This window comes from Leuresthes tenuis, unplaced genomic scaffold (genome assembly GCF_036924035.1).
Source record: "Leuresthes tenuis unplaced genomic scaffold, fLeuTen1.0.hap1 SCAF_19, whole genome shotgun sequence".
NCBI classification, from domain to species: Eukaryota; Metazoa; Chordata; class Actinopteri; order Atheriniformes; family Atherinopsidae; genus Leuresthes; species Leuresthes tenuis.
Window position 1 is genome coordinate 18,936,540 of NW_027325373.1, and position 19,099 is coordinate 18,955,638.

At 40.3% G+C, this 19,099-nt stretch overlaps 1 protein-coding gene across 1 annotated transcript in view; it reads right to left on the reverse strand.

The window, feature by feature from the left end:
• Window positions 1-19,099, reverse strand: part of lhfpl2a (LHFPL tetraspan subfamily member 2a) — a 44,268-nt gene that overhangs the window by 21,796 nt on the left and 3,373 nt on the right. Inside the window, exon 2 of the mRNA XM_072372189.1 lies at window positions 3,101-3,188. The gene's annotated coding sequence lies outside the window, so the exon portion shown is untranslated. The remainder of the gene's footprint in view (window positions 1-3,100; window positions 3,189-19,099) is intronic.

A 19,099-nucleotide genomic window follows, 5' to 3' on the forward strand; every position in this document is an offset into this window, starting at 1 on the left:
GAAATTAAATGTTAATGTTGAAATATTGTGTTATCTTTGGAAAATAGTTGAAATTCAGGAAGAATACTGACATTTTGTAAAGAACTGGCTAATTGAATACAAGGACAAGCCTAATCCTGGCTTATAAGTTCTGATCAGATGCCTTTATTTAACAAAAGCAGGATCACTTTAAGAAATTCTTCATCTTGAGTACTCGTTGACTAGGGACCCCCGAAGAGCCCCAGCACTTCTTCTAGGTTTCCCAGACAGTCAGAGAACTGCAGAGTTTGGACCCTCAGGTCTAACACTGTCTCCATTATGCTTAACCATTTCCAGCCCCACCTCAGCCCTGAATACACCCCCCGGGGTCCACAAACAAATGGGGGGGAGGGGGGGTTTGCAGAAAAGTCCTTCCTATTCAAATCCTATTTTCTAGACCAGACTTAGGAAATTAGTCACTTTGTTGAGATATGTGGACAGTATTTTCCCCTTAAAGCATTGTTCTCCTGGTGTTTTGTGCTCGGGATGAGTGCGATTTAATCCCTACTTCCCTGCAGTGCTGACCTGCTGCTCCCAGCAGAGTTTTCCACAATAACCTGAAACTAACTCCCCTGCAAACTGAGACCTCGCTGGCTGCTTCATCCAAACGCCCCTGGGGGCAGGGCCGAAGCTGTTGTGGGCACTCTGAGCTCAACCCGATACCCTGCTAAAAATCAAAAACTAAGCACTGCTGAGAACTACTGGCAGCACACTCCCTAATTTGAGTTTTGGATAATAAAGGTATCAAGTGATATCATTCTCAGGCCCTCAGCAAAACACACAAGCATAAAAAGTGAGGAGACAAGGGATGAGGACACGATGGGGAGTGAAAGGAAAAAGAAAGGAGGTGGAAAGCTGAAGAAATGAGAAAGTGTGCTGCTATTGTCAGGCTGGTTTCGGGGGAGTAAATGAGATGTGAAGGTGCTGTGACTTGCAGACAAAGAGACGAGTGTTGAGGAGTCATGCTATTCTTAAAACCTGTTTGTGTCAGATTATACTACCACAGAGTCCTGCACACACAATAGGGGAAAAAAGCTGACATGGAAGGACAGGATGATAACATCATAAATAAATTAAAATTTGGATAAGAGCCGAGTGACTCCACACAAAGAATAAACCAGATCATTACACGTTTAATATTGGTAAAAACAAGAAAGAGATAACAGGAAATGAGCCACTGACATGAAGTTTTACTATTTTAAAATCACAGTGACAAACTATGATTTTGTTTATTATGTTAACGGGGGGGCTTTCCATTCCAGTGACTTTCACAGGTGGCCCTGCTCAGTTTCTCCCACTCCATTGTTTTCCTCCATATATGAAAAACATGCCCCCTCCTGCCCCCAACGCCCCCAACTTCCTACTTCAGCAGATAAATATACAGGGCAGATTTCAGGCTTCAGTGAGGCAAACAAGAAAAATATGGAGTGAACCCGAAGCTGCCGAAGAAACCGATTCACCTTCAGCTTCCTACAGTAAAAATGGGGAAACAGATGATTTAAAGAGATGGCTGTTGACCCAGTTGAGGGGTCACAAGATGATTCATGGTGAAGAAAAGTTGAAAATATTAGGATGCAGTGAACCACGCTTGCACTACAATAAACTGTAGCTTCTTGAAGCTTCCAAAGAAACTACTTTGACCATCTGATTTAAAGCGCTGTCCAACAGTGCATTACAGGCATAGATACTGCACATCAAGACATTTGGCGTGTTATTACAACGCTTCTTTGTACTTTTGCACTTAATTTTACATTACGCATTACAAAGAAATTACGTCCTACCCTGTACTTTTGCCCTAACTAATCATTTCACAGTATGTACAGTAATTTTGATGGTGTGTAGTGTGATAGGAGGACACCCTCCACCATACTGTACCCTAACCCTAACCATATGACATCTTATTTGAACGGCGTAAAATGACACGAACAAAGTGCGGAAAGCGGTGTGCTATTTATACGCATTGCCATGAGAACATGCTGCACACTAGTCTAGGTTATAAATTCAATTTTTAACAGCAATTAGTGTTTGGGAACATTCTTTGCAGCACCTTTCTGAGTTTCCAAATGGTGATACAAGCAGGATGTATTCATACCATTTCGAGCAGGATCTATAAAGGTCAGACAGCTTCATCAAAGCACCTGATAATGTCAGTAAATGGGGCTGCAAACACAGCAGCAATTGTAAATGCCACTCTGTGGGACACTGGACAACGCTCACAAACCTGACTGCTACTTCCCATCTATGTTAAAGCTCAGCTTTTTTTTATCATTCTCTATGGAATTAAGCTGAGTAAATGCTGCACGGGCTCTGGACTTTTATAAAACACATTGGTCGTAACTTTTTAACTGGTCTGGTTGGTCTCGATACGCAGCACTGGACCAGTAAAGAGTTGGTAGAGTTTTGTTTGGGAGCTGAAAGCAGAGTTTTGGTGGTCGAAACAGAAGGAACAGGTTCAAAACAGCACTTTGGTGAGAAAAACTGTACATAATGGTGAGCAATTTTACATATTCACACATTTAAAGAATAAATAAATAAATCAGAATTCAGAAATAAACAGCAGAGTATTTGCAATACAATACTTAAGTACAATAGTACTTAAGTCCAGTCCTAGATTTAACCTCCACAAGCCAATGAAAATCATCTAAATATATAAATCCCTTTGAGTTATTGTCCGTAACTCACAGACTGTTATTCATTGTTATTTTGTTCCTTTTGGGAGCCAAAAGGGAGGATTTAAAGTTGATTTTAAAATCTTCAGAAATTCAATAAGAAAAACTTATGACTAAATAACCGAGCTTCAGTTTTTACTTGGGTTCAAACAGACTTAGAAAGGTTGTCAGAGTCTTAGAAATTAAGTTATATAACACCTGCTCAGAGCAACGAGGCCATTTCAACAGCTACTTTTTCTACTTGGAACAGAAAAGCATGAGGAACCTTAGTGAAACTGTATCATTTCAACAAAAGAAGGAAACTGTGCTTATGTTTGTTTTGTTCTCTGGAGGAAAAGCTTTATACTGGAGTCACATGTGAGTGAATTAAAGAGTTCAGCTGAAATTAAACAACAAAAGTACAAAACTCCAACCTCCTGTGTAGAATCTGGAGCTGGACGCAGGTAAGTTTCTTCAGTTGGAGTCAGATGACGTAAGACTGCTCTGTCAACGCTGCACAACCTGCAGAGAAACAGCAGGAACAAAGCATTGTTGAGTCCAAATCACAAAAACATACCATCTCGAGGGGGCAACAGTTCAGTCATCTTTGGCTCCCCAACCATAATGAGCATCCTTTTCTCATTGCTCATTGGTATTTTCCATCTAAACGTGAGACAGCAGAGCAGTTGCACCTGGAGGAACCTAAACGGTTTCGCATGTTCATAAAAACGGGAAGAGACGCCAATGTCTGCATCTCTCTTTAGGATCCCAGCAGCACAGTTGCATAATGTTGCACACAGCAAAAAATGGTGTATTACGAATGCAAGTAAGGTGCAAATTACAGCCAACCTCAGCTCAATGCAACGCAAGCAATATTGTCTTAACTGACTTATCTTCTCCTGAATGAGACTGCCTTAGTTGTTTGGTTTTAGGATCCAGCCAGTAACACTTTAAAAATAAGTGAAATTAAACTGATTTATCCGTCATGGTGAAGTCTGACAGAACACGAACAATGATCAAATTTGATCAGGTTAATGCTGAAACAGTCCCAATACTCAGTTCTCACGAAATTTAAAGCTGCACCAATCAATGGAGGATAAAGGGATTGCATGTAATGTGAAAGGCCTCGCTCATGGTGACGAACACACACAGAATATCACCTGACTCTGCCGTTCCCCTGCCCATTTATGGGGAGCTGTAGCTTTACGGCTCACTGTTCGGATTCAGTTATCACTGCTCACATCATTTCCAGCCACAGCAGGCAGCTGTGTTGAAAAAAAAGGCTGTGATAAAGAATCTGTGAGATGCCAGGCAGCATGACCTAAGCTAGCAGCTTGTGGATCACTCAGCAACTCAAAAGAAATTAAAGCTTTTAAAAGAACAGAATACTAGACTTATATTCATTAGGAGGCCAGAATTTTGCCATTTATCCATAAGATACTTATAGCCTGTTCCCAAGAGATAAAAAACAATTACTTCACTAATCTTGTATCTTTTCTTTTCTTTTAAAAATAAATAGATTTTCTAACATGAAAGGGTTTTTATTTTCCTGTGATATCATCTCCATTACAAACTGACTCCATTGTTACCTGGTTAGTTTTTGCTTTGTTTGACCAAAAACTGTCAAATCTAGTAAAGAAGAGAGTAAAGAAAGGAAAGAAGATGGACCCCTACTGGGATATCAGCAACTTAATAAGCCAGTATTCTGCCTCCCAGTCACTATATTGATAACAAATGTGTGTTTTATTACTGAAAATCTGCTGAAAATCTTTATTTGCAGTAGACAATTATGTTAAGCATTTGGTTATGAGGAGCAGGAATGGATTAAGGTGATATGATTTCAGAGGCTAAATAGTGTAGAGAAACACTATCCTGAAGTTAGAATTCAGAGTCTGTGCGTACAAAATACACTCTGAGAGAAAACAGAATTACAATATGGCGTCTAGACAAACCAAAATCTGACATCAGCTTCACATTCTCTATAATCACAGTATTAACTGGCCCTTTCTGCTTTAAATCAATCAGCACTTCTGAGAAACTAAAATCAACAGCACCACTGACAGTCTAACATGTTTCTGCTGTCAGCAGCAGATTCAGGTTACTCTGCCTACTCCATACTAATGACACACATACGTCAAGCTGTAGATAATTAACTAATGGCTGACCCTCTTCCCTTTTACTCAACTCTATTCAGGGCTTCTAATGGAAATTGTGCAGCGAGAGCAGCAATCACCGCAGTTACTGATCAGGTCAATAGTCTAACTAACAGGATGAATGCAGCACATTCAGCGGCAGGAACTGCTCCTGTAAAAAACAGACTGGGATGGCAGAAAGGAAGTTAAAGGTTTTGGGACATTTGTGCAGATAGAAGACAGACACGTAACAGTGAAGGGCCTCTTTTATAGCGGTGGCATTGACAGACAGCACACTTAATCTATCACTGATCCCTGCAGTGGCCTCAGGGGCCACTTAGCATTTAGTGGATTCCAAACTGATAAACACCTAAATTCTTCAAGCTCAAATGACAGAAAATCACTGATGAAAGCATCCATTTAGAATCCTCCAATGGTTTTAGTCTCTTGCTGACACCATCTGCAGAAAAACACAGTATAACAGCCACAGCAAGACACGGTGAATTATCTCAACATTCCCAAGTGGCACCAAAGCACCAACAACAGAAAGCTAAAGACAAGTTCCTCCCTTAAATATTTATGCGCTCTCCAACATGCTAACATAAAGATGAGTTCTTGGCTTTTGCAAGTACTCATTCGGAGAAGTTTTCCAGGAAATGTGTCTGTAGTGGTGTCATTTGTTCGTTTTCAGTCTGTAATCCAAAAAAAATACCCCTGCAACTCAATATATAAAATATATATAAACCTTTTAAGAATCAGTCAGGTAAAGTTCCACGACTGTGAATATCAACTACTCTGTACTTTTGATGAAGAGGCATTAGACTTCTGTAGATTTCCAAGCACAAACAGCAACATTCACTGACAATACTTCTGAGATACACCAACACAAAATATTACATAAAACCAAAATAGAACATGGACAATAGATAGTCACATATATACATTCCTAGAAATAATTAAATAACACGTACATTCCGCAAAATTATTCCAATTATCATTACATTCTTCCCTACTACTCCCCCCATGCGTTAACATGGTTTGCCCCAGAAGCTTTTGAGCAGGTAATCGAAACTTTTTCCTTTTTCTACCTCCCCTGTGCGACCAAGAAGACAATTGCTCTCTGCCAACCACTCATGATTCATATCAGTACACATAGACAAGACATTTTCACTTCGAAGGTGATGGAACCGCAGCTCTCCTTTACAGACGTGAGATACTTGAGAGTATTGTGGAATATGCTTCCTTGTGAGATTCGAAAACCCCAGTGAGTCCGAGTCAGTATTATATCCAAGAATATGTGGTTCGTTTGCTTTTTAGCAGGATTTACATGAACATTTCCCCACAGGTGGGGTATGGCAGGTCCGGATCCAAGAATATTTGATTCATTCAACAGCAACTCTGCCAAATCTGATGCAAGAGAAGTGCGCAACAACTCTACAGCCATAGCTGTACCAGGCGGCCTCATAATATGATTTTTGTTTTAATAGCAAATACAGCCTAATCCTAGTATAGTGAGCCTAAGGATGGGAACTGCTGCTACAACATGGTCTGTACTTGAAGATAAATAGATTATCTAATTTGCTTTGAAGCATCTCTACTATGTTGTTTTCCTGCAGCAATCTGGAAAACAGCTATCCACCCTTGCAGCAGATGGGAGAAAAAAAGACAAATCTACGCTGTTTCTAAAAAGCAGATGTCCGCAATTCTGAGTGAATACAAATGATGCTTTTTACAAACTTATTCTACGATAAGAAATTCCAAATATTCATATTCAGTGAAAAGCTCTTGGACAGAAGCACACGTAGACCATAATTCCCTGGAGTTGGTCAAAACTGTGGTTTGTTTTTATGTAAGTTGATGCTCAGATTAGCAAATATAATGAAAAAAAAAATCAAATCGACACTAACATCGACTGTATGTACGACTGGTTGAAAAACAAGCAGTGAAACTTGGAATAAGCTTGAAATAATACATGACTTACACAGCAGCTTCAGGGGGATCACTGTGACAAACTACACTAATAAACCACATGCTAGTGGGCCTCTACATCCGTAATCATGCAACAATAGCACAGACACTGATAGCACTTTGGCTATTATCTGGTTTGTTTGTTCCATGAATGGACGTATCTGTAACATCTGAATGAAGAATAAAACAATAGTGTTAATAGTTTCTCCTGCTCACACTGTGCTCAGAGTTCACATTTGTCCTCAGGGGAACCCCAGCAGTGTAAATCCTTGTTGGCCATTCTCCAAATTGCCACAGCTGAGAGGATTTTCCGCACAATGTTACAATCCAACTACTATTTTAGGCCTCTAAAGTGATGCCAAAAAATGCCCCAAAGTGCATTAAACTTGCTAATGCTCTTCAGTAGATGCAGTGTTCGATGCCAGTGTTTGGAGTTCAGCTGCTGAGCCCTTCCACAGCTGGGGGGCAAGCTCTTATGTGGGGACTGTAGGTATGTTCACTGCAGCCAGGCCCACCACAAAAGGGTCTTTCTTATAGTATTTAAGGGCTTTGGGAACAGGGGAGTTGGATGGAAGGGGTGCATGTGGGCTCCAATCATTCAGTGGAATAGTCTTTGGAACCACTTTTTCTTTCCTGAGTTAGATTAGATGATCAGTTCTCGTCTCCGTTTACTATGAATGTTTTCCTAAAAGCACTTTGAAAGATCCCCATTCATCACGTTACATCATGTTTGTCAATCCCTACAAATAGAGGCTGTAAAATGATGCTTTGTGGAGATTTCTGATCATCTCTCTTCCAGAATTAGTGGCTTGCTCATCACTTTTAGACATGAATGTGTTATAATGAATTAATCAGTAAGCTTTCCAAAGGTTTTGACCTTTGACTCTAAACTGAAATAATCAATTAGAAAATAAACCGACAATGAATAAGCTCTTTTCATGATTGATTATTGATCAAGTAATTTATTACAACATTTTGATGGTCTGGTTTGCTTTTCATTGACTTAAACCCACGCTATCCCAATTTACAGGTTCATAATTTAATTTGAGGGGCTACTAGATGAGGTTTACATGTTTCATCGACATGTTATTTTCTTCACGCTAGTCGTTCTTACAGCACCATTTGTCACCTTCTGTTTCAAAGGCTCCCTTTTAGCTCCTGTCTCTTTAAGACAAGGTCTGCTCTGATTGGTAAAGAAAATAGTGGCTAATTTCTGGCTCGAGAAGAAAAATTTGCAAAAAAAAAAAAAAAAGTGTTTAATGATGACCAAAGTAGGACAGTCAATGGTGAAAACTATCAAACATTTATGGCAACTCATCTACAGTATAAAACTGATATATAACTGACAGAAACTGATTTTTTTCCTTGACGAGGATCCCAATAGTCCAGTTAAGTGCAAAATTAGCCCTCCAAAAATGTGTTACTTCAGTAAATTCCCACGTATTGCCTTTGTAACAAAATGATATGAGCATCCTTGATTCGGTGATTAAACCGTCGCCAGTCTCCATAACTTTTTACTGACATCTCAAATTATGGGAGCTGCCATGTTACGTCCACTTCAATATCTCACTAAAAAGAGTCCACATTACAAGAACAAACATGCTCCTCTTCTGCCAGTAAAGCTGTAAAGCTGTAAAGCTGTAAATGAGCTTGTTCAGGACTCATGCACCAGATAGCCAATGAAATTCTGAAAACGGGAATATGCTTATTGCATACGTAACTTCAAATCTTAAATCTCTGAGAAAATATGTATGATATATAATATAAAATATTGTAAAACACAGAGCCGATCTAAAACTACGCTTCAAAATGCAGCGAAGACATGCAGTTTTCATGGAGTTGTTTTGGAGACCACCTGGACATACCTTTAGAAAAAGCTGTAATACATCAAATTTTGTGCTATCGATATCTACTCTCAGATCTCTTAAGACATTAGGATCAGGTCTCATTGCATTTTCCAGCTAATAGCCAAAAATCAAACATTTACTTTATGTGGTTCTAAAAGTGCTCTCTATTTACTTATGGTATTTTTACCTGTATAAAAAAGGGTTCAAATAAACATGTTAATAGCAATTAGTAGTGAAATTACAGCCATGTGGGTCTGTGGCTTGGTTTTCCAGCCATCATCAGGTCCTATATTTCTCTATACTGTATGGGCTCAAGTCTCACCTTCCAGATGATAGATGGGTCCAGTTAGGTTAAACATTTCTGGGGAATTTTCAGGTTTGTGTCCAAGACGTTCGAACCACAAAGACCTCTAACCCCATCTTGAAAACACAAATATGTTGCAGATGTTGAATGTTGGAGGCGTTAGGTTTTTCCAACCAACCCTCAGGAGCAAAAAAGTTTCAGTGATTTTCTCCAAATGTTTAGCTATTCATTAAAGTGGTTCTGTAGATGCGCAAAGCAGAAGCCAAATGTGGACACTTTAACTTAAGTCATAGATTTTGCTGTATCTGGCAGAAAGTTGAGAGAAAACACAAGCTGTTTTACATTTATTCCTTCCATACCCTCTTCTGTTCACTCTCAGGGTCTGTGGGCAGTAATGAGAGGCATGTGAGCCTGAGCAGAGTGTGTTCTCATTGGAAAGGCCCATCCTTCAGGCTAACATACACAACACAGGTGTCAAGAAGCCGCCACAATCGCACTCCTCACACTAATCACTGTACGGCACTGGCCATGCAAGCAAACCGCTCAAGGAGTCAATGAGCAAATATATCAAAGATCAGGCACTTAAACCAGATTTGTCTATAACTGAAAGCTTTATCTCAGCTCTCTGATCTGAAAGGTCAAACACAATACGTTCATACAGTGTGAGTTTGAACTGTAAAATCTGTATTTGCAATTGTTAACCAAGTGGGAACATCTGTTTTTGGAGTCTACAGAACCACACGACACATTGTCTTCTGTAAGACTGGAACTGAATGGGCATTACAGCTGTCCGTTCATACAATACAAATCAAACCTTGAGCAACACTGTGTGTGAGCATCACTAACGCTTTCATACGCCTCACACAACTGTTCAGTGGCGGCACGGTGGGATCACTTCTTCTACACGTTGGGCAAGATGACTGTTCTGTTTCACTACTGTTATGTCCAAAACAATGCCAGCGAATAATGAGATGAAAGAAATGGAATGCACACAGAAAGGGTAAAACACGTAAAAAAAAAGTATATATAAAATCAAAAACTATTGCCTGCTGCTGCTCAGCTGAGCAGCTGTCTTACATTTACCGCACGTTATTTTAGGAGCCAGCGCAGAGAAAGAGGGGCTTTGAAAGCCTGGCCAGGCACTCTTCAAAGAGAGAAGGGGAAACTGCCGGGTCTCTGGTGCCTGCACAGCTTCCGCTTTGGATCTGCAAGTTCTGCTCTCTGATGGTGATAGGGAGAAGGAGACAATGCGGTTTCATGTTCACAGCGAGCCTCAGGATGGCTTAAGCAAACCCCCACTGCAGCCCTACTGTGACAGCTGCACATGTGCAGCTTGGCATGACGATAACATGCCACCTGAATCATTTATCATTAATAAATGGTCAGTTCTTTTCTTTTTTTAATGTTGTCATTTATGTTTCTGCAAATAACAGATACCTTTGCTTTAATGTTGAACCAGGAGCCCTGTCTCCCTCCCAACTCATCACATACTCTGTGACGTTTTGTCAAAATCATCCCAGGAATGGAACACTCCACTCATTCTGCAGCGTTCATACATTTTAAAGCAATTAAACCCTAATATGGGGACAATTTCTATGAGTCCAACAACTAATTTTTCATCATATCTTATTCAGTTATGGGTGTTATTAATATGTGACGCTGTGTGTCATGTATAAAGAAGGGTTCAGGTAGACACAAAGTGAACTGTGGGTGGCAAGATTACATATAAATTTAACAGTTAGATGTTAATATGTTTGCTCAAGTTCTTTTAAAAATCTTTTAACTGGAGCAAACACTTTGCATAAAGCTTTGTTGCAACAGATCGTCAGCAATGAGACCAGGAATGGCCTCATTGGGTGTATAGAGGAACCCAAATGCAAGCTCACAAGGAGGGGGATGGTCTGGCAGTGGAAATAAATAAACTTTAACTAATAAACAAAGATGCTGCCATGGCAAAAAATCCAGGCACATAAGTCTGAAGTCTAAAACAAACAAAAAAGAAACCCCAACAGCAGGAAGGAATGTAAGACCCATAACAGAGAAGAAGGCAGGGATGGGGCATGAACAAAGAAACCCAGGGAGTATTTATACTGAGGGAGCTAATGACAAACAAAGGGCAGGTGAGGTAATTGGCTAATTGAATCCAGGTGTACAGGGAGAGCAGAAAACACGGCTGAGAGATAAAACTGAAACAAAACATGACCTTAACAAAACCTAACACAGGAAACATGGAAATCAGAACTTAAACCATAAAGAACCCATGACAAGGAGCGCGAATGTGTATTAGATATGACGGATCTGTACGAGTATCAGTCAAGTTATGAAAATATGTATCCCTCATTGGGTTTCAGCAATCAAGAACCAACTTAGGCCAATATATAGTAGCATTTTTCTGCTTTCAGGGCCTCTACAGCAGGTTTGAGGCAGCAGCAGAAGTTTTCTTGCTCACTGTTGGTGGCTAAGGTGTGAGGAGATATCTATGGAGGTAAGCCCAGCTCCTCCTCTCTGAGAGGAAAGTGTTAGCTTGTTGGGACAACCTGCAAGAACACACCAGGGGCCCAACCCAATGAACCCGTTGTGCTTCTCTGGTATCAGGTGGAAGTTGGCTCATATGCTGCTTAAAGGCTTCCAAGAGCTGTCTAAGAAAACAGCCAACACACTATGCTCCATCTGTCCATCTTTCTCCGTAGCCCTAGTCGTCTTTGTGATCTCTTTTGCCACCGGTTTGTAATAAAAGCATCTGTTTTCTTCTTTGTTCTGAACTACTTACTTTTTTCCTTCTCCACCATTTTTGTTCTGTTCATTTTTTCCAGACCTGAGACCACAAAAGAAAACAAATTTCCTTTATTTCCACTTCCCTAATAAGTGTCTAAAGAAAGCGTTTTATATGTTTGTGTGTGTGAAATGTCACGATGGTGTGACACTGTAAAAGTTAACATAGATCCAATACAGGACTTGGTGCCAATACTGACACCCGTACAAATATTATTACTTATAAAAGCAGCTTATGTACTTTCATTTAGAGGAGAGCAGTGTGACGTGATTTATGACATGAAAGTATCGTCGATACGCTAAATCTGAAAACACTTTCATGGGAACTAAATTATTTCATGACTTTCATGTCCCTTGTAACTTAGCCCATGAGGCCCCTCTAATAATCAAATGTGGAATTTGCTGCTAGTTGATAAGCTTTGCATTAAATACTGCAGCAGACAGTGAGTCAAGGCACCAATGCTAAGGTACATCTCCCCAGTATCTCTTAAGGTTTGGATACACTGAAATGACTTAAGTTGAGCATCATAAAATTCTGATTACTGGGTTGAATGTCAGACAAACAAATTCACTGTTTCAGAAGACCACGTGATGTGATTTTGAAAGGTCATTCATCACTGCTTCCAAGAATTCACCTGAATATGGAAATCAGTCCTTTTCTCTGACACAACACAGCTAACGTTGGGCTCCATCTCCTCAAACAGCCCCTAATTACCCCTGACACAAACACACACCCCCTTCTACTTGCAGCACAAGCTGAACCGTTAACAGCACCGGGCCTGTAAAGTGAAAACACAAAGTGTGCTACGCTCCCTCAGGCACACGCTGATTACACACTCGGCACTAATGCAACGATTATCCACACTCTATCCAATTTCCTTGTGTGTGCGCTTCGACATGCATGTGTCCCGCCTGTAAACCCCACAGATGACCTCACCTCGCAGAACAGTGATTAGTCTGTTTGCTCAATGTGAAACATATCAGACAGCTGCAGCCGCATCATTCAGCAAGGCTTGTGTCAAGCTATTATTAAAGCTTTAAAAAAACAGAAAAAAACACAAATTATGACTTTGAGTTCATGTGTGTTGTCTTTGTTCACATGTGAAGTCATCACTGAGGGCCCTCGATATGATAAAAGACAGGTGTAATAAGTGCTCTCTTAATGTGGATAGGAGGGTAAGTTCTCCGGACTGGATGCGAGCCAAGTTTCTCCCAGACATGATGACAGACATAATGGGCACAAGAGTTCACACACACACACATTCATTCACCTCCCTCACATTGCTGTATGTGTGCTGCAGCCCAGCTCATGTTCGTCAAATTGTGTTATGTCTGAAAGACAAAGCGCCATCATCTTCTCCGTCTGGGCTCTGAACCTCTGAACCTGCAGCGATAAAGAGTCCCCTCTCAGTGTGACAGTCCATCTACCACCTGGAATCTGATGGTTCAGCAGCCACTAAAACATGTTTAATGTGCCTAACTGACCTGAGAAAGGGTTAAGTGTTTACATGATCAGGCTGAGTGCATCCTTGCTCTTGCAACACAAACAGATATTCACCTAAAGCGAGGTTATGGCGTTGGTAGTTTTAAAATTTGCTTAATGTGTAAGGCTTTGTGCACTCAAAGGTATTTACTCTAAAGAATGTTGCTGTAAAGCTCTGTGTTCATATACAGAAATGTCAGTTTAGTGACGAAAGAGAGGAAAATCGGATGTTAAAGTTGGCCCCAAGTCCACTTTAATGTGTGTTTTTAGAGAAGCTGACAGATGGACAGATGAATGGATGGAGGTCAGAGGCAGCTATGAAAAAGAGGTAACCCTCGGAGTGAGTGATCTCTGGGGCAGATAGTGGGGCTGTCAGAGGGAAGTCAGGACAATGGTGGGGGACGTGCTCCCCTGGGAGATGGACCACAGATGTCTGACCCAGAACTGCTCTGCTTAACTGAAACACAAGCCTTAACCTTTTCTTTCTTTAGGTCTCATTTTCTTCTCTTGGCTCCTTTTTCTGATCTCCTATCCTATTCTTTTTTTAAACATCTTTACGGCTTGTCTCCAGCCCTCCGTGATTCTCTTTTCCCAAGCAGCAAGGGACAGAATAAGCCCTCTGTCTTCAGATGGCAAATACCACTTAGCTATGGAGGACCACCCTAAATGACAACAGCAAACAAAGAAATCCCTCATTCCCTGAATTCTTCTTGTTTTCTCTAAAGCGTGCAGGTTTTGGAGGTGAATAGGTGAATTAAACAAAGACAAAACTGACTGCAGACAGAAGTACTTCTGCAAAGAGGCTTTTCTGGAAAAAAATAGTCAAGAGCGAGCTGACTCTGATCTGAACCCCAGACTGTGTCGGTGTTTGTTTATCCAGAGTCATGTCACAGCTAATCATACCTGAGATTGAATCAAACAGGATGCTTCTGATGACGAGCCTGAGGCTGGAAATCCAGCCTGACCTAAATTCAGTTGAGCCCATTCATATCAGCTCAGGATGATGGCTGGAACTTTAGGGCATGTTGCTAATCTTGTCTGAAGTCATATCCTGACTGTGCCTTTCTTCTTTGGATAAAATCTCTTAATTTACCCATAAAATTACCAAGACAAAAACCCTGGAACAGGCTAAATCTTTGCACTGAAGCATGCCTGTCTGTGCCGTCCCACTGGTGCTGTAATATTATCCCGGCACAGTCTAGCAGAGCAGTCACCTTCACCTGGAGAGTCATCACCCTACAAATCAATGCACAGCTGCACATAACATTAAGCAGACTTCTGCTCGATGACCAGGGCATCTCAGTCTCAAAGTGAAGATTAAGGAAGACGTATAGACAGAAGTTACACAAATTGACCTACTAATATTTTCAAATCATTATTTATGACACCATAATGACTTGTATTGATTTAGTGTATAATGAGATAAGTTTCACATTGTTTTAATAAGTCTATTGAAGCCAAATATGTTTTGGGAGTTAGCTCTCACCGGCTGTAAAACAGTGTTTAGGCATCTTCGTGTCTGACTAACTGTGATGGCTGCTTGTGCAAACTTCTCATTAATGACTGTTGCCTTAACTCTGCAAGTGGTGACCAACACAGGCTAAACTTCTGGAAAATAATTGCTGCAAATGCTGCACATATCTGTCAAAAACATTGCTTTTTTAAAGGGAAAAGATTGCTAAAATCTTTTGGTAGCTTCATAATTCCGTTTTAATTACATTCCATATGTTTCTCATTTATTGAACTATATCTTACAGCTTTGTACAAGTGAGACTCACCAGCACAATATAGTTAAAACAGTAGTTACTTATTGTAATATTTAAAATTCTGTTAAATGTGTTAATATTGTGCATTATTTCTTAATGTGTGAATCTTATGCTTATGACACTTATGATATGACAAGCTAATGTTAGCAGCTCTGTTTTGTTTCGCTTTGGATCTAAAAATATTTATTTCAATTTATTTCAATTTCAACAATTCAAGAACCTTTAAAGGTTTTATGACATATTGTTTGAAACTGAGAATGCTAAATGTAAGATAAACGGCTTTATCTGACCTTTTCCCTTCTAATAGCTTCGCAATCTAGTACCATCTCTTTTATTTGCCTTCAACATGACTAACATAGGACATGTTAGTTGTAAGTCTTAACCTTCTTCTTTTAGCTTTTTATTTCATAAAACAGATATAAAGGTTAGCTTAATGAAGAAAAATAGTAAAATCTATCAGTGACAAATTACATTTCAGCTGACAAAAATCAACAGTTGCAAGCTAGAAATAAGAAGCCTGATTTTTCCAATTGTCTGTTTTATGGTCAAAGAACCATTACTAAGTCACTCAGAAAAGAGTTTTAAAGTGTCAAACTGCTATAAAATAAACAATTAACATAACAAAAGGAAAGTTTGACTGGGATAGCAACAGCAACAAAGGCTCCAAACAATATTTTACTGTGAGTCGCCTCTATCTAAACCAGGGCTACAAAGGCAGCATGCAGCCACAGAGTGTTACAACCACTGGACCTGCTGCACTCTGAATACCAGTGTGCAGTGGTGATAATCACCAGTGACAGTCTGCCAGTCCAAACCAAAATAGTGTTTCCATGGTGCTCGCGAAACTAGGACTCAAACAAAGAAAACAGGACCTGTAATTGTGAGATGCATGGCTGGACTATCTCTCAGCTGTGCAGGGATTTAGCAGTAAATGTGAGCAAATTGAGAGGAATGTTGACCATGTCAGAGCCAAGCAAGGGAATTTTAGAAGCAAAGCTCAAAATTAAAACAGGCAGATAAAATGACGTGATAAATAAAATTCCAACGGAATTAGGATGGAGTTGGTCAGCCAACTGATTTCAGAGTACTCAGATGAAATACACACACACACATACACAGCTGTTGTTGTGACTGAAAGTGGAAAACATGGAAGAATGCAAGTTATTTTCTATAAATATCTCCATATTGAGGGACCTAATAGTTAAAAAAACAGCTTGATTAATTGATTTCTAAAGATTTCTGCCTCCAGATACTTTCAAGTCACTGAAAACTGAAAAGATTCTGTGTTTTGGGACAAAATCAAGGTATGAGAAGACGTAACATGTACAATTTGACTTTTAATTAAAATTAACAGTTTAACATATTGTGGCAATAGGCCTCCAAACACTGGAACTGGAATTTTTTTGAGCTGTGCAAAGTCCAGGAAGCAGCAACTGTGCCCCAGTAAAATAGAGTCAAATGGGGGTAAGTTTTAGTGAAGCAGGTGGGCAAACAGGAAAAATGGTCCCAGTAATGTTGAAAATACACTACTATTTACAGACTTTTACAACCAAACAATCAAGCATCCCTACCTTCTACCTCATTTCCACCTGTGTGCTTGTTTGCGAGTCAACCCAAGTCCTTTAATTCCTACGAGAGTCAGCATAACTCTGGTACATGTGCAAGGTCTTTCCTCTCCAGAACTTGCCTTGGGCATGTTGCACTATTCTAACTTTAGCAAGAAAATTGGAGAGAAAGTGAATTATCTACCAGGAAGTTCAATAAAAGCACTGATCAAGCTAATCAGTCACTACCTTTACAGTTAAACTGATCACAACATTTTTGGCAAATTCAAGTAAAAACTTCCCATTTCTATTAAGCCAACATTGGTATTGAAATAAAGGGAAGCTGTGCAGTGTATGGAGAGCATTCAGAGCAGTTCATACTTCTATTAACAGTGTTTCTACACCAAAATGACTACGACCATCCTCATCCCATATACTTTCCCCTTATTTTTTGAGCAGCTCTGGCAGAGTAATTCCATGCACATATTCAATATAACTGGGCGACAAAATGTAACAAATACTAAGTGAACGTAGTAACCATAGTTACCTTGACATTAAAAATGGATGTGTTGATGCACAAGAGGGCAGGACTACTGAATATTAAGTTAACACAGTAAACACCATGTAGTTTGACATTAAGAATGGAAACAATGGGAACGTGGTCGTTCCAATAAGCAAATCCCCTTAAAACTGTCATTTGTTATTTCTGTTTCTGTGAAAATGTGACATAAAGTTCTTGTCCACATGACCTAAAATTAGCCTGCAATTCATTCACACCCCCCCCCCCCCCCCCCCCTTACAAGACAACTGGACTATGAAACTAATGTTGTGTTGCAGCCCTTGTTTGAGTAATAAATTCATAGCTCTCTTTGTTAGTCGTTGTTGTCTCTCTTTAATATGAACTTGGGACCGGCTGGAACATGAAAGCAAATCTGACGATCATCTGTCACACAAACACAATGCACAATCTTGTTCTGTCCCATTCATGCAGCTTAAAACCTTTTCATGGCCTGAGCCAAATTGAGCACACGATATCGCCTTATCACACATAACACGCAGGCTGCCCATTGTGGTGGGTCATACCCTTTCATCATTAGCATACAGCTGTGGGGCTGAGTCCCTGAGTGACTGCTATTACAATCCATATTCAGACATGTCTGCCATTACATTTGCCAGTTAAGACAAAGGATGGATGGCAGTTAGGAAAACCGGAGACATTAACTGAACCAAGTGTCGAACACTACCAGTTTAATGAGTCTGCTGTTGCTCAGGGACTAGATAGAGTGCTGGAGGCCATGCAGCTGCAAAACCAACCGTCTGTCTGCCGTTCATTCCCCTGAGACTGACCCCCAGCTCACCGCAAATGAACAAAACCCACTGCAGATTCTTTCTCCTCATTTCAGCCGACGGGAGGGTCCAATCCCCCTCTCTTTTTCCCCCACAAGTCACTCATTTCTTTGGATGCCTTGCTTTCCAGACAAGTGTAGGACGCAGGCTTTGTTATTGAGAGGACCCCACCATGTTGTTTTCCCAGTAAACGGCAGGCTGCTTTTCTGCTGAAGGCAGATGTACCCCCAGGGGAGGCTCATCTCTAGGAACCAGAGGGAGGTCCAGACGACGTGGAAAGTCAGAGGATAAAAAGAGTGACCAGGGGAGTAAAGAATGGTAGGGGAGAGGAGAGAGAAAGGTGATTAGCTCCAGTGCTGCCTAATCTAATCAGTGTGCATGACTGCCTTGGAGTGCAGCACTGAAGGGAGGGACATATGTAGAGGGCAAGAAAGTTTCAGAGGGCTTTGGAGGGTTTGGAGACATGTTTTAGAGCAAGAACAGAAACAGGAGGGCACACAGAAAAGGTCAAGAAAGTCATGTTTATCTAATTCAGGCAAATTTCCTATAAATGCAGTTAATTTGTCATGCTAGTTTTGCACAAGACCTCATTCATTTTAACCCACAAAACCCCATATATCAAGGAAAAAATGCAACCTCTTTACAGCTCACATGATTTTCATATGAATTATTTTCTACTCTTGTGACCATTTCACCTCCATAAAGGGACCTCCATCAGCTGCATACCTGTGCATGCCCGTTTGTGTGGTCAGATTTCCCATAAACGCGTTTGCTTTCTCCAACAACAAGCTGTAACTCAGCGTACGCATGGTAAAAACTAAAAAAAAAAAAACAGAAGAAGAAGATGTTGTGATTCTCTAACCAACATATTTTTTGTTAATTTCCCTATATGTGATCAACTAATCCCTTCATACAAACTGCCTCCAGCAACCTGTGTGGGGTAACTTCATATAAAATCCACAACAGAATCCAAAATTGTACCTGCGTTATAATCCCAGGCAAATAAAAAGGTGCATATACAAGTATCTTAAACTTGTATTATACCTCGTGACCAGCAGGAGCGACTCCTGTGGTAGCAAAAAGAAATTTGTGTCCAAGTTAATGAGAAAATGTTTGGACCTCACACCAATTTCACCTGATCTGTGACATCAGTTATCGTTTCCTCATGAGTTTACTGTCTCAGTTCCACATTTGATAAAGAATGACGTCCACTGAATCCTGGCTGCTTTAGGATAAAATAGATGGTAAAATGGGGTGACAGACTACATTC